Below are 27,352 nucleotides of genomic sequence, written 5' to 3' on the forward strand. Positions count from 1 at the left end.
TTTCGTAACTTAATTTTAAATTAATCCAAGTCTTACGAAATTTAATTATCTGTAATTTCTTCTTCACGAAAGTGTTTGCAAAGTTTCGCCAATAATTAGGTAAATCATAGAATTGTTTGATGTTGTTTAATTCATATTTGATTAGAAATTACATGTTATCAGTTATGTACTCACAAAATTTTATTCCTGGATAAAATCTTTGTACATAATGCTTTTGAAAGAAATATATTAAATAATGCCTTATAAGTGTGTTTTGAAGATTATGAAGTATTAAAAATTTTATTGAAAAACAAACTATGTTTATAAAGTGAAACAATCTAAAATATGATCTAATTATTTAATGGCAATACATCATTTATGAAACAGATAAGTGCAGCGTTCATTCAGCTGATGAATTATTGAATACTGCATGTTTGTGGCTACACCTGTAAGACATTCAACAGGTAGTTAGGTTAACTTTCAAGTCCAAAATCTTTTGATTCATAGCTTATTTAGATTTTTAAAAATTGTTTTTCCCCAATTGCAAAGCATGTTTTGTTTATTATTTTGGCATTTTTTAATAGTAATTTAAACATACATGGAAAATGTTCCTGCACCCCTTCCCAAGTATAACGTTACTTAAATCAGGAAAGGTTTTCCATTTAAAGAACAACTATCGATTGATTCTCTCAGAGAAATTGTTTCCTCTTTATAAATCTTAATTCTAGAAAAAAGTTTTTTCGTTTAACAATTTCTTTCTTAATCTTCTAATCCTTTATACAAGAAAATTCACAAAAAATGTAAATATTGCAAAGAAAAATAAAATTTTTGAAATCAAATAATATTGATTCCTTTAAAGAAAAATGCAGTTTGTTAAAAATAGTTCTTTTTTAGAATGCACAGAACATTTCGGTCGCTGAAAAGACAGAATGCAACTATAAGTCAAATTCTTTTTACTGCTAGTAGTAGCACTTACATTTGGTAAGATAAACAAAGATATGATAAGATGAGATATGGTAAGATAAGTCCCAGAAGTATTTTGTCAAAAGCTGAAAGTGAATTGATGATTCGGAAAATACCCACAGATAGTATGTTTTCTTACACAGGGTTTAGAAGCGGCATGAATAATAGAATTTCTCCTATCTCCGCAAATTGTTTTTCAAACCGAAGTTAAAAATTTTTTGATATCTTAAAATCTTTTCTCCATTACGTCTTTTCAAAAATAAGTAATCCAAACATGTCAACATATTTATCACAGTATAAAATAGTGATAGTAGATTCTGTTAAACGTATTAAATCAAACAAAATATTTGGTTGAACAAAAGAAATTTAAAATGCTATGGCTGATATTAAAATGCATCTTTTTTACATTACATCTTTTTCTGATATGTATTTGTTTCTTTTGAATTTGTAAACTGTCAGATTTTCAAAGATATAATCATCTCGGATTTGTTATTTGATATAACATGGCATTCTATTAAACTATTAATTTATTTAATATATATTTTTGTTGGAGATAGCATTTTATTTAACTCCAGTGACTAGCGGGACCATATAAATAGCATTGTAAAAAATTCAGGGTGGTAGTCAACGTGTGAAGAAAGAATTGCTGTATTATTATTTAGTTGATTTCAAAATCTTTAAACTGCACATAAAAATATAGATGCAAGTTTCATAACTCAAATAGTCAATCCTTTTATTAATTTCATGAAAACTCGTAGATGTGATGCATATTATCATCGGTGATAATTGTAAGCTAATATATTAAAAAAAATATATAACTCATAAATAAACAGTATTATAAAAAATTAATTGTTGTATCCATTTCTTGACAGTGAAATTTAGATCACATTTATTATTTCAGTGATTGTATTACAAGCTTAAATAATTAAAATAATATAGCAGCTCTTTTATAAACACCAATACAACAAGTCAGTTTTTGAATTTCTTCTATAATGCAAACTATATTTTAAAATGAAGTGCAATTCAGAACACTATCTTTCTTAAGAAAATGGGAAAACCGAGAAAGCAGGTAATAAAAGACTCAACCCTAAAGAGATTTAAGCGTCATTAAGCAGAATCAAGGGAAAGTAAAACTAATCTAGTCTGAAAGTTTGTACTATCTGTTATGTTAGCAAAGAACATCACATTTTTGGAATGGATTCGTTGGCGGATGGATGCGTTAGTTAATGAGACTCATACTAAATAAAAAGGTAATTAATAAAAAATTTTAAAAGCCTATATAATTTGAGGGAATGAATATGAAAAATATTTAGGCAAATAAAATAATTTTTATGACGTTTAATTATGAATATTTAAACAAAGACAATAAATTATAAGACCCATTTAATGTGCTAAAATTTCCTACTTCAAGTGAAAATTTAATTAACAATTAAATAATCACTCATAAAAATAATTTTACTAAATAGTTAATTATTTAACTTCTCTAAAGTTTAATTAAATGATAGTTTTTATTTTAAAACTGTTCTGTCATTTTCTTTTTATCTAAAAGTACATAGAATGCGCAAAACCTTTATGGATTTCGCATAATGTTTGCATCCAATTATAACATCTATGAATAATTTAATTACTGAATGAATTATAATCGAATTAGATTACAGCTTCGCGATAATTAAATATATGAAGAGTCATGTATACATATATTTATTATGAAGACTATTTAATGTATTAAACGCAATAAAAAATTAAGGAATGCAGAAAATTTAACAAGAAAATAATTAAATTACGGGAAAATTATTAGAATTATTTAAAGTGACACTACTCAAACTTTCTTCTAAATTAATATTTAATTATACAATAGCGACTGCAGTGCTCTATATCTAGGACTATCACAATTCGGAAATTCTAGTATTAATGAGAGGCAAATTTTAAAGTATAGCCCATTTGCAGTATTTTCCTCAAAAGAAAAGTATAGCTAGTCAAAAAGATATTTTTCAGACTAAATAGGACTAAGGCGTTGAAGTAACTCAAATTACTTCAGACTATTTCACTTTTTCCTCTTTGCGTTTTGTTTATAAGAAAATATGATTGCATCCAAAAACAGAATAACTTTTCCTCCTCAGTTTCGTACATATTACTTTATCATTTCCGTCACGATTTAAAATATTACTAAGAAAAATAAATCTGCATTCATTAAAATACAAATTATTAAAGCATGGGAATTGCTAAGGAAAATTAGAAGAAACATTTATCTCCCAAGGGAAAACGTTTATGAAAGAAAGCAAAAATTAGGTTTAATGCTATCAATAGCTGAATTAAAATGCTTTGAAAGTTATTAACCAACAGAAAAAGAATATCCGTTTTGGATGTTTTGTTCGGTTATAAATTTAATTAACTAAATTGTGTTTCAAAATTGCACACGTACTATTTTTCTTCCAATAAGATAATACGCAAGAAAAATATTCTTTACAATGCACCTTCTGATCACAATTAATTCATAAATAATGATAAAATCGCTTAAATATTCAGTAAAATAGTTATCCTTTAATTAGTACACAACTTATCTTATAAGAAAGATCTGTTAAATAATAGTGAATTAATAGAAGTTCGTTCAAAATTTCTTTGATCCTTTCATGATATTTAAGCGTTCTGAATTTTGTTTGAGTCATTTTTCTTAGTTCTAATAAACACGTTCTTTTTTTTTTCACAACTAATATTAGTTGATACTTTTTTTAATCATGAACAAGTCTTACGAGGAGTACACAGCAGTAAAAACTTTTATACGCCCACCCGTTTGTACAGAGGTTGTATTACTAAAATTTTTATCTACAAACTTCTGGTATATAGAGTGTACAAGTGAAACTTTTATCCATAAATAGCTAGTACACATGTTGTACTAAGAAATTTTTTAAAAATCCAAATTCGGACTGGTACAGAAATTCCACAATTAAGTAGGAAGGATTTCTTTCATTTCCATAAAACTTTCCCAACGTCAAGTATAAAAAATTCACGGTCCTAGGCAAAGCACATCATAAGACTCCTTTTTTAATAACTGATCAGGGAATAGAATTTATCCGGAAATATCATGGGAAGAAAACCTAAAGTAATAATATTCTTGAAGAATAAACCATAATTTTTAGCTGATGATTTCCTCATTAAAAAATAAGAGCATTTTTTTAAAGATAACCTACAGTAAACTGATAAACTTCGAACAAGTATAAAGTTTACATCTTTATTTTACAGAAATTTGAACAGGAAAATAATCTGTTGCATGAATAATATTCCAATTTATAAAATAAATATAATTACTTTTTATTAAATGGCTTTAATAATTCTATGTAAATATACATTAAAGTTCTAATATTTTATAATTTATAGAAATTTTACATTTAATAAATTTATTTATTCTTAAAACATTTGATAACATAAAATTTGTTATGTAAAAATCTGATGCTCGATCCCTATGTTATATGTTGGTACACTGCGATACGATGGTAGCCTAGATTCGCCTTCCTCAATTAAGACAATGTTACGCAATTTAAAAATAGTAAAGATTCTTACCTCTTTCAAGTTCTCTTTATTAACTTCAGATTTAGGACCAGCCTAATCCATTCTATCAAAAGGCTTTACCTTTCCAAGAAAACAAAATTCTACTTGTCATAGAAGCATACTGAAGAGACTCGCACACAACAGATGCAAAACTGCAATTTTTTAGATTGAGCAAAAATGAACTGTCACTTAATGTTTCATAAGCATTGTATCTCAATTTTTAAGGGTAATCACGTTCTCAAACTGATGATTTCTTTTCCAGATCTGGCTCGGAACATCTAATAGCTTGAAGTACGATTTTTACATCTGTTCCTCAAAGCAAAACATAGTAATCCAAGCAGTGAATAAAGCAGGGTTCACACGGGGCCAACTATGGCGGACAATCGATGGTCACGCCTCCTTCAGAAGGATCACGTGACTGCAATGGATAATGGCAAATAGTTGTCCCAATGAGACAATCATTTGCTACTGTCCCATTGGGATCACGTGATGTTCCTGAGGTAGGCGTGACCTTATACTGCGCGCAATGGTTGCCCTTATGTGATCGCTTCTTCACTAACCAAGAGATAATTATACACGTGTGTCCTCCAACCATACCACAACATTACTATACAGACTTTTAAAGCTTTTTTTCTTCTTTCACGTTCAATTGAAACATCCTCCTCCCCGGACGAGGTTAAAATGTATACTTACGATTGCCATTTATTGTACAATAGTGCCATATTTTTTGCATTTTGTTATTCTTTTCTATATCGAATAATATAAAACTGTGAGCATTTGCTTTAATTGTATTTTGATTTAGTTTGGTTCGATGGAGTTTATTTGCACCATTTATTAATAAGATGCGTCAAACATATGGCGAGACATCGAATTTTAAAAAGCAAAGGTCTAAACAATTAACATTTGCGATATTTTTATCGTCAGAATATTGCAGCTTCTGTGTTGATGTGGGCCAAGGTGGCCTGGTGGTAAGTTCTCGGAATCGGATGGTTGGAGGTTCGAAACCTGATTCCACCGAAGAATCGTCATGTAAGTCGTGTAAGCGGGTCTGGTGCACGTTAAATCCTTTGGGTCAAATGTCCTATCGCTAGTGTGTTGTGAAAGTGTGGAGAGGGACATGCCAGCTCAGATGTCATCCTCATTATCTGACCATGGTTCAAAATTAGGAGGTCCGTCCGAAAATAGCCCTAGTGTTGCTTTAAAATGGGACGTCAATATAACTAAACCAAATCTGTGTTGATGTACTGAAAAAATCTTACCCATTGTAGTTACAGTGACATATTCAATTTACGTATTAAAATTATTTAAATTTAAAAAAAGATGAAAAAATTGCATGATTGAATCCATGCAAATTATATAGCTCCAGTGACCGAATGGATAGATTCATTTTTTTTTTTATTATTTGTTCCAAATTTTAATGATACCTTTTGTTTACTTTTAAGCATTCAATTCATTATAAAATTTAGAAACATGAATTCATTCAAAGTTTTGTTCTTAATTTTTACTATGCACGGACGATAATTACTTAATTTTATTTATAATCCTAATTCCATTTTGAAATTATTTTTAATATAAATTATAATTAGATGCGTAAACTCATGCTATCATTATTCAACCTCGGATTAGTTAAAGGTGTACTTACTCTCATGCCTTATTCTCTAGTTTCTAAGCTTTTTTAAATCCCTATTTGGATTTTTTTGAAAATTTGGGTTTTTAAATAATAACAAGATTTTTTAAACACTTTTTTAACGAAGGAGACATAAAAAATAACGTTAGGGGTGCGTTAGAAAATGATTACGACTTCAAACAACAAAAGTGTCTCATTAAAAACTATCCCTCTTCACAAGTATTCTTATATTGAATACTTTGGCTTTGAAAGATAATTATAATAACTGTTACTTTAAGTTTTATTTGAATAATACTCATAAGATTATTTATTTTTTCTATTTTATACTTAATGAAAATGCAAGCTTAGTTCATATAGATTAACATCTCATCTGCAGGCTACATGAGAGCTATTTTGAGGTTCAGCTCGTAGTTCGGAACTGTAGGCAGACAATCTCAACAAACCTTTCCCGAATGTTTACTCCATGCTAAAAGAAGTGCGTTTGACCATTTGTAGATTTAACTCGAACGATGGTAGTGACTTATTTAAGCAATTTGTTATCTCAGGCCCTAAATAATGCTCTTCTTTTAACAGCTGGTTTATTTAGTTTTATATTTTTAACTAATCATCATGCTGATGATCTATGTTAGTTTATTCTCATTTTAATATGGTGAAAACAGAATTATTTTTTTAAATCTATTTTTCTCATTTTGAATATTATATCATGGATGGAAGGATTCCTATCAGCATAAGTCTTGCAAAATTAATCACAATTATTATTTAATGATCTTTTACAAGAGCTGTCAAGTGGAATACCATATTACCAATTAATTAATTAAATAAAAGTTTGGATGCCTGTTAGATTTGACTTTAAATCACACCTAGTATGTCATTAAATTATCAGAAACATTAGTGTAAAGTGTAGAATAAGCCCATCAATATTCCATTGCACGATCAAAAAATAATTATTTATACTTTAATGAAAGATTTATACATTTTACACAAACTGTAAACCTAATTTTTTTATAATTTATGGATTTTGTACTTTTTATAAACTTTTTCATTTCGCAGTTAAACTAATAACAGTTTATAATCTACAAACCTGCAACTCTCTTCCAATGCTAGACAGACTGGGCAGTTACTTCGTCTGCCTAGTCAGAAATTCACTAATGAACTTTTCAATTCTTTTATTATACTCTAAATAAAGGTTTTCGTTTCTGTTTCTTTTCTCTCTCCCCCCCCTTTTTTTTTGGCTCATTGTAACTGTGAAAATGTAACCCCATGGGAAGTCAACAAGGGTAGTGTGTCTTACATTTCAGTGATAACTTTAAATCTTTTCCTACGGAATTCTATAAATAGTTTAAAACAAGATGTATGAATCAAGATAGGAAAATAACTTTTGCACAGAAAGAATAAAAATAAAACCGCTTTATTTGCCATGAAACCAGAATTAATTGATAAAAGTATTTAAAGTTTAAACTGCAAGATAGGTCTGCAATTGTAGGATCTATGCAATTTATACTATAATTTATTCATCGTAGAAAGTATTTACAAGTATTCATTGAGTTATTAAACACCTCAGCTCTTTAGTCTATGAACTTCTGCGCTAAACAATGCTTCAATCATACCATTAGAAATTATTCAAAAAATATGTCTTCTCGCTTAACAGCTCTGTTACTGAATGGTACATGACACACTGAACATCTACAAGCTTTTACTTCTATCATTGTCGTATCATATGCAGTGCATCAATATCGTACTTACAGAGCATCTAGTCTTTTAAATTGTCAATTATAAATTCTTGCTTTGTGAAAAAATAAATGAATAGATTAACATGCCATAGGCCGGCGTCTTGGCCTAGGGGTAACTCGTCTTCCTCGTGATCTGGGCGTCCCGGGTTCGAGTCCTGGTTCGGGCATGATTGTTCCTTTCCCTGTGTTCTATCTGTGAGATGTGTGAAAGATCCATATGTAAAAAAGGATTGTGCAAGCGAGTGTGTGAGTGTCATCTTCATATGAGCTAGAAGTCAGACTTCTTCCCTCGGGTATTCTGGGGCCTTTACTCTCAGAAGTTACTGCCCAAAGTCGGCTTAAAACCGCTGATTTAGTCAGTGGGCTTGTCTGTGACAAGTGCTATCAGTAACAACAAAATCTCGTAGTCAAAATAAAATTTGCTGTCAGCAAATTTTGACTTCATGAAATATATATTCCAATTTCATTTCCATCCTTCCTGTACAAATGACTCACTTTTATCTTCATTCATTTGCGAATTTTTTCATTTCTGATTTAGCTCCTGACTTTTAATTCATCCTGTGTATTGTTCCAATTTATTTATTTTTTGTAACTTTTTCAGGTGATATAAAAAGTATAGTAATATTAACTTGTAAAGCATTAATAACCTAAAATTGCTTAAGCAATTTCAGTGTACATTTTCTTGTAAATAATGCATCCCCTGTCGTTCTTTCAGTCAATATATCAAGTTACTTTTATATAAATCATTTTTTTTTCTTTTGAAGCTTTCAATATATGTCAGGGATTTATAATTAATTGTGATAAATGATTTTGCAGTCATGTGAATGGATCTCTTTATTCCCTGAAAACTGTATTCTTAATTCACGCAATAACTCTAAAACGAATTATGAAATACATTATACGTGAAGATGATTTATCTATGGCGTACGTCTTCTTAGAATGTTCTGTTATTAATGTTCCCAAATCTTCACTATTTATCACCGTTGATTTACATTTAAAATGAAATGAAATTGGTGATTCATGTTTGCCAGACATGTTGGACTTCATAATTAAAAAAAAAAAAAATTGTTTAGAATACTACTTTGCTTTTTTTAAACGAAAAACATTTCAGATGTGTGTTCGTAATTCGCTTCTTGCACTATTTCATGGTTTGTTTTCAGTTCCCATTTATCAAAATTTTATTGTTTTTCTTACTTTCAGAAATTTTTTTAATTAAGAATCCGGAGGGGAAAAAAGCAGTAATTCCTTTCTGCTTCTTATTATAAAAGCAAGTTTAGATATAAATGTGTAAATTTTCACCCCGTTTTAACAATTGGATAGTTTTTCCACGGCATTTAAATTATAAAAAGAGAAAAAGTATTATTTAAAACTTTTTAGTCGGAAAAACATTTATTTTCAGTCGGACAACAGCCTCTTAAAAATCCTGCGCACTGAAGTAATGAAAAAATATATGACAAAGCAGAAAATACGAACTTATTTCAAGTAATCAGTGTTGATCTGAACATTTTTAATTTCTTGTATATGAAATATTATAATCATCAAAAAATTCAAACTCGTGATTCTTTGATGATCGTGAGCGTGATTTTTTGATGATCGTGAGCGTGATTTTTTGATGATCGTGAGCGTGATTTTTCGATGATCGTGAGCGTGATTTTTTGATGATCGTGAGCGTGATTTTTTGATGATCGTGAGCTTGGTTTTTTGATGATTGTGAGGAATCTTCAGGTTTCAAATATCCCAGAATACGAATTTTTGGAAATATGTCTATCTGCATGCAAACACAATAGCTAAAAAACGCTTTTAGGAGACGATTGAAATTTGCTATATGACCAAATTTATTGAATTCTGTGAAATTTTCACCGAAATCCATTCTTAGAAAGTCTGTCTATCCGGCTGTCTAAATATGTACTATAGACTAGCAAAAGGCTTCTTCGGCTGCATGCTGTTCAAAACGAAGGAAGCTAAATGGATAACATTTGATACACAAATATAATATCTTAAGTACAAATCTGCATCAAATTTTGTATCAAATCTGTGAAACATTAATTGCCTGTCCGTCTGTACTTTTGCATACATGTAAACGCTATACCTCATAAACGCAATGACTTTAATAAATAAAATATGTCCCTTAATAATCTGTCTGTCTCTTTCGTAATTGTTCTTCACCAAATGGCATATGGTTGATAATACATATGTACAGGTTGTGATTATTATACTACGAAGCACAAAACTCTCATGTGTGGGTCTCTGAAAAGCTCATAGTGCACAGGAACTGGCCAAATGTTCACAATTTTATGCTTGTGTGAGGTGGGGGGTAATGTCACCTTTATTAGGCAGTATGCAAGATAGTTTCAGGAAGACTACTTTAGCTGGTTATATATAAGATTAGATTCAGTTATCCTTCTAAAGATTTTGAAGTTATCACTAAATTTTCTTTAAAATGTGGCATTGCAATAGTTCTTGGTAAAATGTATGCTTCCAATGCACTATAGATGGCATCATTTGTATAGTTATATAAGGATGTTGTTTCTTATCTGTTTATTTTTAAATAGTTTTATTATATTGTTTTAAATAGTTTTATAATATTGTTATTTTTAAATAGCTTTTATTGGGAGTGGCTCTCATTCCTGTATAAGTGATCCACATTCAAAAAGAACGTCAGACTATATCTAAACCCAAGGTGGCAATTATGTTTTGTAATGCGAGCGCAAATACATTTGGAATGTGATTGCGACGTCAGGCGAATTCATTTTTTCTCCTTTCTTTTACGATGCTATAAAAGCAACTTTTTATTGCTTATTCTACCTGAGAAACTAAGATAGTGTCTGACTTTTACCGTTAATTATTCAAAGATATTGAAAGCTGTCCTAGCTTTAGTAATGAATTGTTCGTCTCCATTAGGTAGGCTGTTGAAGACTTTTCACCAGGCAAAACAGAAATATGTATATCCAATAATTCTCTTGAAATATCTCCATGAAGACAACCTATTCTAGACTACTTTCGGCAAAGCCTGACTTCTTTTACAAGTATTCATTAGTTCTAACACTTATAAAATCCATAAAGTGACCTGCTTTGAGTAGCAGAATATTCCAACCTTTCATCATGAGTCCTTGACAAAGAGAATTGGCTAGATATGTTGGATCTAGTGGGATACAACCTTTATGAAATTTAAAAATCGACTAAATTCTAATAAATTCATTATCGTGCCAAATGGGTTAGTTCTATTTCGATTTGAAATTAATTTGCTGTTGGATGAGGAACATTTCATCATAGCACATAATAGACAATTAGATGACATATTCAATTACATTTTTATTGTGTCCTGATCTTAACTTGAAATGGAATTTTTAGAAGTTAAATGCTGATTGTGATTCAATTTGCCACTCAAATTCTTTATCTGATTTTACTGAAGAATTGCTTTATATATTGTGTCATAGTGGCCTCATTTAAGGATTTCGGATTCGGTGCCGGAGGTCAAAATTTTGAAACTTGATCTCCTTAAAGGATACCCATGTAAGTACGTCTGGAACATGTTAAATTCGGTGCGACTAATTATCCTCCCGTTGGTGTGGAGTGGAAACTTGGAAAAGAGGGCAGCTAAAACTCGTCATTCTGAGCGTCGTTCAGTATTACGAGGTCCGTCCTAAAATAGCACAAGTGTTGCTTAAAAACAACATGTTAATATAACTGAACTAAGCGCCATGCATGTGTGATTAATACATGCTACGTGTATCTCTGTGAATGTATTGCATTCATTTATCATGTTGGTAAAGATAATCTCACCATCATCTGAATTTCACTAGTGTGGTGTGAAAATCTGTAGAACAGGTTGCCGTCCAAGTGCTATTCTCAATATTAGATTGAAGTTAATAATTACAAATTTATTTCAATTATATTTTATAAATAGGCACAAATCCAGTAATGTTATACTAATATTATAGAAACTTAAACATTATTTTTGTTTAATAGTATTTAAATCGTTTTTCTTTTTTATTTTATAACGACTTCTTTATTAATATTAGAAATACCTTATTGCTTATTACGTTTAGAAACTTCTTAAAAATTTATTTAGTGAAGCACAACTGTACAAAAAGTTTTTTCCGTTCTACGAAAAGTCAAAAAATATTTGCATCTCTAATTAAGCGTGGCGTTTTCGCAGTTAAACTCATAGAAAATTTATCACCATCAAGCTTCTGTGTCAATTGAATTGAATTACCTGGTTTATTTTACTTTAAATTAAAAAGCCACGCACGATGAAATAAAATATTTCATTATCCCAGTAACGTAGGAAATACGGAGGAAGGTTATTTTTTCTGAGACCATAAAATCAATTACTTGCTGTATGACTACTCTATTTATTTTCTTGTAATGCAATGAAAAAACAGCACACAATTAAATTTTTGTCTTGCATTGAAATTTATTTTTCACTTCAATTACGGTACTCAATTGGATCCTGAAGTATGTTTCTATTATTTATTTATAAATGTGAAAGTATATTGGTGAAATGGAAATTGAAAGAATGAATGTTATCTCGGTAAAGGAAATAGAATGTCGCGATGAAATAGGAAAATTTAATTATTACTGCTTTGCATCGGACATAGAATTTCGTGCTGGCAAAGAATGTTCAGTCAGTTAATATAGTGCTAGGGATTTCGGCTTGAAAATTGATTAATATACCGAAATATGAGGATAAATTTAATTTAATTGCGTATTTAGAACTTTTTTTTAAATATTCCATTCAATAGAAGAAGAGATGCATCTGAGATCATCAATAGGGATTCATCTCATATTTTAGCATTAACGAAGTTCCATTATATAAAACTGCAACACAGTAATGGCTTATGCTTTAGTTCTAAGCTCAAAATATAGATGCTGTATTAGTAGGTATCTTATCCATTGCGCAAATATCTGAAAATATTATGTATATACGCTTCAAATATGGGATATGTAACATTAAGATTAATCGCACCTTTTTATCTCTAAAGACTACAAAATTAGAATGACACTCTAGGTTGATGGTGTCATGATATGACTAATAAATGACATAACTGTTGTTGACAGAAGAACTCTTTTACTTCGCGGGTTTGTAAAGAGTATGACTCGTCTTTTCTTAAAATAGCTTGAAAGACGCCAAGATGCTTTTTCTAGAACGTACGAAATATTAAATAGAAATATTCTTCAAAATCATCTTTCTGAACAGATAAGCTAAGATTCTTTCTGCCTTAAAATAAAGGATACAAATATGCAATGAAAATGTGAAATTAATGCTTTATTCATAGTTGATTTCTTGTTTTTATAGTCAGTGTGATCTGGTCGCTCGGGGTTCGAATCCTGGTTCGAGCATGGTTGTTCTTTACCTTTTCTTCTATTTGTGAGGCGTGTGAAAGATTCTCCCCCCCCCCTTGTAAAAGGAGGCTGTGCAAGTAAGTGTGTGAGTGTCATCTTCATATGAGCTAGAATTCAGACTTCTGTCATCGGGTGGTCAGGGGCCTTACTCTCAGAAGCTACTGCACAAATTCAGCTTAAACCGCTGACTTAGTCAGCGGGCTTATCTATGGCAAGTGCCATAAGTAACAACAACATTTAGTGTTATATTAAATCCGCTTTACTTTTTTAAAAATTGCATTTAAACTCTAGTTCAAAATACTTCAAAAGAATTTTCATTAAATTCTTTATATAAAAGATGAGATAGTCATTTTTAAGTTAGAATAAGGCTACTATCAAGTACTGCATATTTCATTTCAAATTATTCCTCACTATACCCGCTAAGTTAAAAAAAAATGGTTCTTTACTTTCAATATCTTATTCAATATACTGCAAATAAAATATTTCACCTTATATTAAAAGATTTTTATGTCTGAAAAAATACTTCAGAATATTAATAGATGAAACTTCTACTGTATATTATTGCAAAAATCAATCATGTTTATTTCAAATGTCCAAATGTTCAGACGCGCCTGGGTTTCGGGAAATACATTTATTTTCCAATACGATCTATTAAAAATGTTTGCGGCTTCAATTTTATTTACTTGTAGGTTTAAATTCCTTCATAAATTGTATTGTACATTTTAAGATTTCGAGTCTGAAATGATATTTGATCTAAGTCAAGACAACATAATTCTGTACAGTTACAAACAGAAATTCCCATTATGTAGGTCACCATTCTGAAACTTGCATTGATTGGTTCTTACAGAGGATTAATGGTCGAGGACAATAATGCAGACAATGAGAAATTACTAAATTGCAGTTTATTCGCTATTATTACTAACCAATCATTGATAAGGAATTCTCTTCAGGTACTAAATGGGATGGAACAGCGAAAACCTGATCTGAATTAATATGGATTGATTGATGTGACACCGAAAGTGTTACGATTTATCAGTTCATTAAAATGCACCTTTATTACTATTCGTCAACAGAGGTATGAAGGTCAGATAACAATTGCATTAATAAATGAAATAAAACATTGTTTTATCTCATAACTATAAAAAATAATGATTAAAATTAGTAGGAGTGTTCACTCTAAAACATTCTCGCTTATTTTCTAATAAATGTACTTGAGTATTATTCAAAGCATCCATTTGTGAATGATGGCTACGAAATAGCTTATTAGCTTTCGAACTTCAGTGATATTTTTAAGATAATCGTTAGGATGTGGTCAATGACCAGGTACCAGAAAATTGAATGCGTATTTTATACTAATTGAAGCCAAAGTTTGACGAAAAAAAAACAATTTTATTTACATAAACCCCATAAATTATTTCATATATTTAAATCATTGCGTTTACATGCTTGTGAAATTATAAACCAATAGAAGATCAACCCCTCATCGTATTTGGTTCCAAATTCAAATACATTATCTACCATTTAAGCGTAAACCCATGTATCAAATCTAAACTATCTAGCAACTTCGATTTGTAATAATCCTATCAATTTATATTTGGATAGCTAGGTGGACAAGCTTCATCTGACTCGATTTCTCAAAATTTGCAATATTGATATGAAAAACTTAAACTTAATTTTATTTGTCTAGTTCAAAGCGTTTTTGAGTTATCGTGTTCATAGGCAGACAGGCAGAGTGAAGACAGACATAATTCCAAAAATCTATTTTTTCGGATTCAGGGAAGTCTGAAGTGCTAGATTCCTCAAAATCTAGAACTCGGATTTTATGAGGATTGCATCACTTTTTTTTTGTGTGTGTACCTTGTATAAGAAAAAGTAAAGAAGCTAAAACTAATTGAAAAAATATCTGGTAATTTTGTTAGATATGTATTTTATAATATAGTTAGAAATGAATATATAGTATTTTTAGTAAAAGTATAATTTGATCAAAACCATTTATAAACAATATAAAAAATAAGCATTCTTTTCTCCTATAAGGCAATTTAATATGAAGATGTATAACATTCCTACTAAATGCGTATTAATTCTAGGATATTTATAATAAAAATTAATAACATTTTAAAAAGATTTTTCGAAACCAATAAGACATTGCTGTTTTCTAGATCTATCAGACTCGATTCTGATTAAGAAGTGGAAATATCTTAACCCTTATCGTGGCAAGATTGCCTTTTTGAAGAAAAGCAAAAAAAAAAAAAAAAAAAAAAATGTATATAGGTAGCTATACATTTTGTATAGTATACCATACATACAACTTTATAAAAATTATTTTATAGTGGTACTATATTTTTATAAAGTTGTACGTATGGTATACTATACAAAATGAACATAAGGTTTAATATATATGCTTTTCTTCCTTTTTACCAGTTACATTTATATCATTTTTTTTCTAATTTTCGTTTTCCTGGTTTTAAAAAGAAAGAAAAAAGAATACGAATTAAAAATTTAAGATTGCATTTTTAATCGGATTTTTTTTTTGTTTTGAAACTGAAATATTTGATATTAACTTTTCTTCTTATTATTTTTTCAGATCTACTAATCGAGAATTTAACATTTTAAAGTCTTTTTGCATGAATAGTTAATTATTTATTGGAATAATTCAGGAGAGAGTTTTTAAAATTGTTGGCTTAGAAATGTGCAAGGTATTCTGTGGAAGGATTATTTGAGAATTCTCACACGATGCTAAATCACCTAAAAATATTTTTTTTCTTTAATAAACTAGTTTTAAATTGTAATCAGTGAAATATACTTTTAATAATTACTTCATTTATGCTTGATGAAACCATACGAATATTGAATAATTTATTACAAATATGATTCCTCAAATATCCTTTTTGATTATTAGAAAATTAAAGGGAATATTGAATTTGCATTCGTAGACTGTATGGAATTGGATATTTAACACTTTTAGATGGATGTTTTTTTCTTGATTGAAAATTACACCAGCTTTGTGTTTGATAATAATAGAAAACATTATTTTACGTTAATTACCATATGGGCTGATTTCTTCTTTTTTAAATTTTTTTTTCTTAGAGATTTATCTTTTTCAATAACAAATTCCCTTTGAAGTACGATTGAATAAATTAAAGAATTTTCTTTTAAATACATTTTGGTTGATTCTTTAAAATAAAACATAGAAAATCATACTACGCAAAAGAAAATCACTGTACATCCAAGAGAGAGGTGTATTAACATAAAGTAAATGAAACGTGTCAGATTAATTAATTTAACCACATTCTTTTATCTTCGTAACTCTTCTTTCATTAAAAAGTTCATGCACTTGGTTGAATGGGTAATGAAAAATCTATCTTTTTATCTTAAAAATATGTGCAACTCTCTTTTTGTAACAGATAAAATATAATTAACTTAAAATGGAGTAACAACTTATATTTAACCTTATGAATAGCTAATGTTATAAAATGTATTCTTATATAATTATTGTAAAACGTTACAGACTAAAAAATAACTTTCCTAAAATAGTGATTTTTGCCTAGTTCTTTAACTATATAACTGTTGTTAACTATATTCATATTTTAATGTCTTTTTAACTTTTTTTGTTATTTTTACATCAATTTGTTAATCTACAATTGTTTCCAATTTTTTTTTAACTCTATTCAACCAAAATATTTAGAATAAAAGTTTTCGTACTCTGCACACATCTGTTTGATAAATCCTTACAGATAACAAATAAGGTTATAAAACGACGTAACATGCTTCAAAAGTAGGAGAATTATATTTGAAAATAAATGAGAAAATTTGTTTTATATTGAATTTTATAACTTAAGTATTGATAGATTATTAAATAGCATCAAATGAACAATACAAGAAAGAGTACAAAAGATTTTAAAAGAGCTTTCAAAATCAATTTTTCAAAAATCGTATATTTAAAAAAAAAGGCATTTTCAAAATTTGATTCACAAAAGACCAGCACCATATTTTTGTAGAATTTTATAGAACTTGTCATACATAAAATATGATAAATTTCAATGGGCAAGAACAAAATGATTAATTTTAGAAGAATAGAAATTTATAATACCAAGAAATGACAATTACAATGAATTAAAAAAATTGTTAACTTTTTTTCCATTCGTTCAAATACTTCAATGTCGATAATAGGATTAAATCAAGTATGGTGGATGAAATTCGTGGTGATATATAACTGCATACATAAAAAACAAAACAAAAAATATTCAAGCAGATTCAACTGTACGTTCAACTAGAGTTCAGAATGATACGTTCTGAGATATTCAAGTGTCAGATATGTGAAACAAATATCAACTGTATCTAATAGATGGAATTTGTTATTAAATAAGAACCCATGCAATATTGCCCTGGTGTCCATCTGATGAATTTTTCCCTGCACAACAAAATACAAGAAAAGAAAATATTAAAAGAATTATTTCTTTTATTGAACATTTCATTTTCATCTTTCTTAGTCAAAAATAAAATTATCAGTTGAAGATTTAGTTCATATAATAAACTAAACTAAAGCAATCAATTTTTTTCTGCATAAACTACTGCAAAATTAATGGGCTAAATATAAATATAATATTAATTCCAAGAGTCAATTCAAATCTTTCAGTAGAATTAATTGCTGAAATGTTGGGGAAGTAAGCTATTTTTCTTCTTCAAAAATACCTACAAAATTAATGTATTAAAAATATCTTTGCCCTTAATGTTTCTGAAATGAATAAACCTTTCACGGACTTAATTCAAACAAGTTAGTATGTTAGTAGTTCAAGTTTAAGGTAGCCGACTACGTTCAAAGCAATAATTTTGAAAAATTGGATTTTTTAAAAACTATTTATGGTTTTTAGATGTATTGTCAATTATAAACACTATATATCCAAAAAAATATTTGGAAATATAATATATTTTGAGAAATAGGAAAATTTGTAGTAAATTTTAATGAAATTTAACCTAAATGGTTAACACGCTACACAAAATTGTAATGCAGCAATCCTATTTTTCTTTGTACACAAGTTATAGAATATAATGATGAATGAATTGAACCAAAATCTAAGAAACATTTTGAGATGCAAAGAAATTATGGGTAAAAATGTACGTATATATACATTTTTTCCATAAATTTACAACTTAATTTTTCTAAAAACACCTATAAATGAAAAAGTATTTCACCAACAATAAAAATTTTGGTCCATTTCATTGCCCACAGTATTTAAAACACACGCTGAAATTTTTATGTAAATACCTCTATTAGTTTTTGAGATATTATGTTAACGGTGGATAATTTTTATAAAAATTAAAGTTTAAGAAAATTAAAATTAAAGAAATATTTTATCTAAAAAATTGTTTAAAATTATCCTGGATGATTGATCAGACCTTCCTTTTCCTAGAAAATACTATTTTGGAAAGAGGAAAGCCTGAACTATAAGAAATAATAATAAAAGAAGAATTCGCCAAAGTGGTCGAAAACCAGTGTTTTTAACTTAATCGGATACCTTAATGATGGCAAAATATTTTTTCGATGATTAAAATAAAGAAATAACTTACGTTACTTTTCATCTTAACTCCAAATTTCATTTGAGCTCCAAATACATTTGATTTACAAAATCAAATTTATCTCTAACAAAATCTGCTTTGAATATCTTAGAATGGAATTTCCTTCCTTAGAAAGATTCTGATGCTGCTAATCAATGATCCCCATTTACTCGAGTTTAAATCTAAATCGATTACAAATTTCCCAAATTGTTTTAATATTTTCCACCTTGATTCAAAGTCTAAATATCACCAATTCTCGTTGCCCCGATATGAGCAGTATCTCTACTGAAAACCATAAACTTTGGTATAAGGTTGCAATGAGTTTCCAGACATTATTGCGTTCACGAAAGGTAGTTCGATTGCCCAGTATCCTGGGCAGGCAGTGTTGGGGGTTTAGTCTAGAAAGCTGGCGATTCTAAAGATTAATGTCGCGTAATTTCGGATCAGTGATCTTCTAACACCTCGATGTTCCTTACAGTCATTGCAAACACCACTCAGGGCAGAACAGCTACCGATTGGATCAAATGTGTCGGCTGGTACGGGTTGTTGCAGTTCTCTTTCGCTCTCTTTTAAGATAACGATTCAATAAATATCTTAACTCTTGAGTTGTTAGGCCAGATCTCAGCCGCAGCTTTGACCACGGTGTGCGAGGGGTGGTCTTGAGGGTGAACGGGATCTTCTGAAGGCGGATAAGTGCGAACAAATCGGTAATATCCTGGTAAGCCTCGGTGATTGTCACCGGACTCTTTCCGTTCGGCATATTGAAAAGGCGTATATCTTGGATGCAATTTTAAGCGTTATCTTTCATACGACCGGCTTAGGTTTATGACTTTTGGGGTGATAAATAGTGGGGGGACTGGGATTACGGAAATTTTCTTCGCAAATGTTTCCGATAACAAAAGTGGGGGGAATGAAATGTCTTTTCTTAAGACGCCGTAAAAGATACACAGGCATAATTTCTTATTTTAAATTATATTATATCTTCCACAGACCGTTGCTATTTTGCGTTTTAAATTTGGAATAAATTTGAAATTGAGCTTGTAATACGAGGAAGATGTTGAAGATGTAATCACTTAATTTATGATATGTATCTACATAATCTCGACTCTACTTCAAAAGGGTTTCGTTATCGCTATTTTAAATGATAATTTTCCTCGTCTTATATTCCACATATGTTCCCACATTGGTTTAAAATAAAATACGAAAATAAATTATTAGTTAATGATTAATGATGACATTATTATTTAGTTCATTATAAAAAAAATTATGAAATTAGACCTAAATAGATTTTCCTGAAATGTATTTAATTATGGTTATTAAAGAATACTCAATATGAATATTTCTGCTACTCTGAAATTTATATTTGTGATCTCGGGGTCTTAACCCTTCTATTAAGAGCCTTGATGCGAAATAAGAAATCTCATATGGTATGTGGAGTAATATTTGAAATTGTATAGAAAATTGTTGTAACTTTGAACTTTTATTAGATTTTGTGTAACAGTAGTGATAAAAAAATAATTAACAAAACTACAATTATACAATTATATTTATAATTATACTATAATTGTATTTATAATCAAGTTATTATATTTTCAATTAACTGCAATAAAAGAATATGTTTTGCTATTATAATGAATTAAGTCTTCATTTAGGATGCTAATTCAAATGAAGGATTAGGATGCTAATTCAATTTCAAATCTGCAGTCATACAACAAATCTGCAACATACAATTGTGTCATACAACAATATAGAATTAAGAAGTTATAAAGATTTGCTTATACAGTCAATAAAATTTTAATAAATTTTATTGAATAAAGCACAAAACACAAAATGTATTCTATCCTCACTAATAATCACTTATATTGCTTGAAATACTTCGAGATCGTTAAAACTGATTTTTCTTCCATGAAGGATAATTAATAATTGACAATCAATAAAATAAAAATTGTTGAGCTGTTTAACTATCCAGTTGCTACCACATAATTTAACTAAAAATGATTTCTTATTCTACAGTATTTTGGTAAAATTAGGAATAAGGTGAAGGAATTTCATAACAAGAACTGTTTATACGCATATTGGGTAAAATAATATCTTATTAAATTCCTCGAAGTGGAAAAATAAATGAATACAATAATGAAATTTAAAAAAAAAATGTTTTTCTTTGTTACTTTATTCAAAAGATGCACATATAAGGCTGATTGGATTTTCTTAAGAATTATTCATGGTTAACTTTTTCATCTCAGAATAAAATAATTTCATGTTATCAATTTTACAGTAACATAGAAAAATAAGCATTACAATAAAGTTGGTGGTTAAACAAATATTATTCTATTACAGGCATTTTTTTTATAAATATTAATATAATTTCTTTGTCAAAGTGAATTGAAATTTATTTTCAGTAACTTAATTTGGTATAAATTTCGATTTCTCTCTCAGATAAAGAGAGGAAGACATGCAATACAAAATGAAAAAGATAAGAAATCAATTTTTTTGATTAAATGTAAAATCTCTATTGAAAATAAAAATTTCTTTATGTAGTATTACTGATTTGAGCAATGTGTTATTTGAAAGACAAAACTTTCCTGATTAAATGTCTACATATATTTATTTAGATCATTATAGAATGTTTAGATTACTGTGAATATTTCCGATGGAATATTTTTTTTAAATCTGCTTTTTGAAAAATAACTTAAATTGAATGGTTTTTGAATAATAAATGATATCAAATTGCATTTTTTTCATCTTGGCATTATAACTGAATCCTTTCATTGATTAATTTTTATGTTCCTAAATTATATCAGGCAATTAACTTCCCTTCACTACACTGAAAATGATAAACATTTTTTTATAAATATGTTGCGAACTTGACAAGAATCGATTTAAAACTTTTGATTGACATGATGTGTTTACTTAAAAATTCAGGCTTGTTCTGTCAACACTTAAATCAATTATTTTGATATATTACCATTCTAACATGTTCTAAGCTGATTTATGGCAGCTTAGTGACACTTAGAAGTTGCAATAAATATAGTTTTTCTTCCTTTTTATTTTGCCTTTATTTTGGCGATTTAATTGCATGTCAATACGTTACAATGATACTTGTAAACAAATTTTAAATATTTTCAACAATCTTATACTTTTCAGTTAAAACACTTTATCATATTTATTTCAGAATAACATCATTCAATATTTTTTTTTATCTTCGATTGATACACAATAGTCCTTAAATAGTTATTTAATTTATTTCTAATAGTTTTTACTTATCAATGTAAATAGCTTAAACTATAAAAAAAATAGAATAATGTAATTATAAACAAAATAATCTTCCATATTTTTACTAGGGTCTTGAAAAAGAAATTAATAATAGCATAATGCTAATAACATAACATATATTAATAACATAATGATAACATATTAATAATAACATGATGATAAAATATTAATAATAACATTATGATAACATATTAATAATAACATAATGATAACATATTAATAATAACATGATGATAAAATATTAATAATAACATTATGATAAACATAACTGCTACACAACATTTATAAACAAAATTAGTGCTTTAATGGCACATGACCATATTTGCTTGGTAAATGTTAAACCCAACATCTCATGGGAAGTTTGATTTTAGAATTACGCATATCATGAAGCGCTGCATATTATAAAAGAGGAAAATTATGATGCCACAACATGAGGTTAATAAATATTCCAAATGGCTTGACCAATAACTTTTGATAAGTCATATATCATTAACATCAACCTCATTTTTTTATCCATTTAGAACTAGGGAATAAATATCCAGTATATTGGTTACACATTTAGGTACATCTATCTCTAAAAAATGTGTTAATACTTATCATCCATCTTGCATTGCATTAATTCTCATAAAAATCATGAGTTTAAAAAAATGAATCGTTAAATGAAAAAAAAAAGTTTTCAGAAAGTTATTATAATTGCTTTCAGGAAATGAAAAATGTGTCCAAAAGGACAAATTCTCCCAGGGATCTTAAATAGAAGCTTAGACTCTTGTAAATCATATTCATAACTCAAATCGACATCGGTATACTGTAAAAGAAAACATCACAATTTTTCAAAAGAAAAAGGAAAAGATTTCCAAGTTGGGATTTCAAACATTTGCCATATATGGTAGACTTGCAAATGAAAGTGAGTTTCACTCATACAAAAGCCATTCTTGCAACAGATAACGTAGCCAGCGTTTCGACAGAAATATAAATTATGCAAAGCAGAATTTTTTTTCTTGCTGTCGACTTTTTCTCTGCTTTTTTTCCCAAGCTCCTTTCACTTATTTTTTAGACGATGTCATTTTGGCGAAGGAAGGAAAAACTCATGGGTAAGATATTTTATTGATCTTGTTTCATCAAAAGGATTTTTCTTCGACTGTTTTTATTCACTTTCTTTTTCGACACTTAAGTACTATTCAAGGACAACAAGAATGTGGAACAAAACGAAAGAAGAAAATAAAAACAAATATTTTAGAGATGGAATTTAAAAGTTGAGTAAAAATGTATTTTTGAAAGAATTTGACAGGCTCGAGATGGATACAGAAATTTAAGTAGTCAGTGGGACATGAGTGGCAACAGGAAAAGATAAAACGTTTCCACTCTTGAATCATCTAATTTTAGAGCTAAGATGATGGATTTCGGCAGTACATTATACAGTGAAGTTTTTATGTCGAACATCATTTGTAAATAGTAAACTGCTTACAAAGACAAACAAGAGAAGACTATAAATTGTGTCATAGAAGTTTTAAGACTCAGACTAGATTTCAGGCTATAATGGCGCCATCAGCGTAATCTCACAAACAACTAGACCTTCTGCTAAAGTACTGTCAAATGTCCAGCGCATTTGATAAGTTAACAACACAACTGTTCATTAGAGAATTAAAAATGTTGAAATTTTAAGATTGAGGTAAGAGCTAAATTTAAATAGACGCTATAGTTTAATTTAATGCAAAACTTAGTAAAAATGCATCGGAAATGTACTAAATGATGAAACTAGCTTATAGTGGATTCTATTCAAGTAAATTAAATATTTTCAAACGCAAACACTTTTTTTTAAATCGAAGAAATATTCCGGAAACTAATGAGCATACCGGAAAATCTGGTTCATCTAGAACATCTGAGGTTATTGAATAGGTCCTTGGTTTTCTCAAAAAAATCTCTTTTCATCATTGAGAATGATAGGAGATTATTCAAAAATCAACGATGAAGCGATTAGGTGGCCATCTTGCATGAAGAGTTTAGCAAAATAAAAGTTTATGCTACATTTGTTGCCCATATTTTGATTACTAAATAAAAATCAATAAAAAATCACGTTGCAGAGGTATCAAATCAGCTTTTGAAAATGATACAAATTTCTCGAAATAGATCTTATCAGTGATATTACATGGTCTTTTGAATAACTCTTATGATATGACGAAATGATGTGTGTTGGATGAAAGTAAAAACTCCTCACCATAAGCTAAAGAGAATTATTTAAAATTAAAACAATGTTCAATACATTATTTGATAGTAAGGAATAGTAAGAATGTTTAGAATTTGTTCTGACTGACAAAAAATTACTAGTAAGTAAATTATTTTAGCGGGTATTATTTAAATGTTTTGAATCGTTCAATGACCAATTTCATTGTGGTGTTCAGAATACCGGAAAAAATAGATGGTATTTGTTACGTAATAATCCAGTCCAAGTTCGCTAATTGTACTTGAATTTTTGACAAAAAATGTCATTTATGTATTAAATCCTCTTTCAAATTCAACAAACTTATTCCTATTGACATCCTTTATTCCCTTAACTGAAAACAAAGTTAAAAAAAGTGTTATTTTGGTGATTTTCTGACGCGTGCTTTGAAGGAAATTTCATAAATGTATTGAAAGAAACATTCAAAAAATTAATTAATTACTTTGAAAAATGTATTACAGCCGGAAGAACTTGTTTTTAATAAAAAGCTAAAAGAAATAGCTCGATATTCGCTAAATAATTTTGATCTGATTTATCTGATCTTTGATTGACATATGATATAGAAAAAAGCTAAAAGAAATAGCTTGATATTCTCTAAATAATTTGATCTGACATCTGATTTATCTGATCTTTGATTGACATCGGATATAAAAAAAATTAACAAAAAAAATAAACGAATAAAGGGTTGACAGTTTCTTCCTTTCAAAAAGATGGTTGTTTAATTCTTCATACATTATTGTGTCCAAATGCCGTATAATTTTCTTCTGATTCAAGTAACATTTTGATTCTTAAACAAAAATATCCTAAATATATGCATAACTGTAACCTATCGTATGCTGGAATCGGGGCTCGAACCTGCAATGCAGTACCCACGTTTTCCAGATTAAATACCAATTGACTGAACCTGCTATTAAATTAAAGATAATATTTAAAAATATATCAATCTGAAATTTTTGTGCTCAAACCTACTTCAATATTACTTTGACTGCAAGCATACATTAAAATATGAATCCTATATATGAATTGGATAGTCTGGAAAAGGCAATTCAAATAAAATAAAACAATTAATCAAAATTCAATTTAAAAGCAGGAAAGCAAATCAAACAAATTATTTTAGAATAATGACTAATAATATACAGATCTATATATATTCAATGAAGCTAAATTTTATTTAACCACTGTTTTTGAAGATTTTCAATTTGATGTCACCAAAAAATGCTGAAAAGTAGTTTTTATTTTATTCAGGAGGAAATTGTGATTAAAAAAATACTTGATCAAAATACCTTTTGCAAATTTTCCAGCAATGAATTATATAAGAATTATTGTAGAATTCCGTTCTGAAATTTTTTTTTTTATTTAAGTAACGTTCTATAATATATGATATAATTAAATTTAAACAGAGAAAATGCAATGAGTATTTTATGGAAGTAATATATAAAAAAATTCAAAATCTATTGAAATTACATAAATATGGGATTACAATATAATTCTTATTTTGAAAAAATAGTTTGTAATTGTGATATTGAACCAGAAAAATTACATTTTAATTAATATTTTTCTTAATTTTTTAAAACTGTTAATTATAAATCACAAATATAATTCTAATTTTTCGATACAATAAGATATGTGAAGGATTATAAAATATATTTCGCCTTTGAGAAACTTCTGTATAAGAATCAAACAAATGATTTTTAAAAATTGAAACATATGAAAATTATATCGATAGATTGTCATTTATTTCGTTGTGGAATTTAATTACTAAAGAAAAATATCTGCATTGTTTGAAACATACCACAAGCTACTAGAATCGGAGAACAAAAGTGATATGCATATAAGTTAGAAATTATGAGTATGGAACAGAAATTTAATGAAACAACTCATTTTCCTTAACTGAAAGAAAAAGAAAACTACACTCATTTAAAGGTGAACAGAAGTATTAAAACAGGTTATGAATTATGCCCCTCAGGAATCCCTCATAATTTACATCTTTCCTGAAATGAAAATTTAAAAAAAAAGATTAATGAGGTGAAGGCAAATGATAAACTCAATCTAATTTTTACCTCGGCAAGCTGTTCATTCTATTTTATCTCACAAATCCCTATGTATCAGACAGCTATCAAAACCAGGATGATATTTAGTTAATTGCCGCTGTACCGAGAATAATATTTTCCGATGCAGCGTGTCATAACAAGCGATGATAATGAGTAAACGATATTGCTTTTGCACGTGTAGGATGAGCAATAATGAACAATTTCAGCACAGTTTTCTCAGTCTCTAGAACTGATTTTATTATTTCCTTCCTTTTCTGCATCTGAGGAATGAATTCATTTTCAAATGAATACACGTATATTTTCCAAACAAATTATTAAATTATGATACTTTCTTTGTTACCAACTGAAAGTTTACGAAATTTCTAAAGAGCGTTAAATGTTATACATTACTTTTTTTCAATTCTAAAACTTGACTAATTAAAATACAGCATACTTCATTCATTATGAAAGAGCTTTTAGTTTATTGCTTAAAGACCGAATAGAAATTGAAATTTATACTTTTATACAGATTCAAGAAAATTAATTTAAATAAAAATGAATATTATTACATGTAATTTTTGTGTTATTTCTGAATGATTTTATATCCATACGTTATGATCAAGTAATTTGCGGCAATAAGAAATGCTTATAAAGGTAATGCTTTATTTACTTTCATAAATTGGCCAGAATGGGAGTGTCTAAATTGAATCTTCATCATTTGTTCTCCTTACTTTCTAGTGAGATTTATATTTTACAAATTTTCTTTAAAGATAATGAAGATATAAAAATAGAATTTAAGAATTCTTTGGTACAAGAAAGTAACAGTTTTATCTTTGATAAAACTATTTTTCTAATTTCAAAATGTTGTCGTTTTTTTGAAGGCAACTTCATTGGTTCTTTCTCAATTTATCTCGAAACTGGGGTAATATTTTAAAATCCTGGCTTTCAAAGCATGGTATTTTCACACCTTACTCAATTTCCGAAAATTTCAGATATATCAAACCTTATAATAACGTACTATACCATTATTCAAGACTATTAAAAACTTGGAGAAAAAGAAAAATTCTTCATCTTGGCTTCTAAG

The 27,352-nt window shown here is 28.5% G+C and overlaps 1 protein-coding gene across 1 annotated transcript in view; it reads right to left on the reverse strand.

Annotated features, from left to right (window-relative positions):
* Nucleotides 1–27,352, reverse strand: part of LOC129958649 (nephrin-like) — a 658,065-nt gene that overhangs the window by 582,411 nt on the left and 48,302 nt on the right. The window lies entirely within an intron of this gene.

Source organism: Argiope bruennichi, chromosome X1 (assembly GCF_947563725.1).
Source record: "Argiope bruennichi chromosome X1, qqArgBrue1.1, whole genome shotgun sequence".
Classification (NCBI taxonomy): domain Eukaryota; kingdom Metazoa; phylum Arthropoda; class Arachnida; order Araneae; family Araneidae; genus Argiope; species Argiope bruennichi.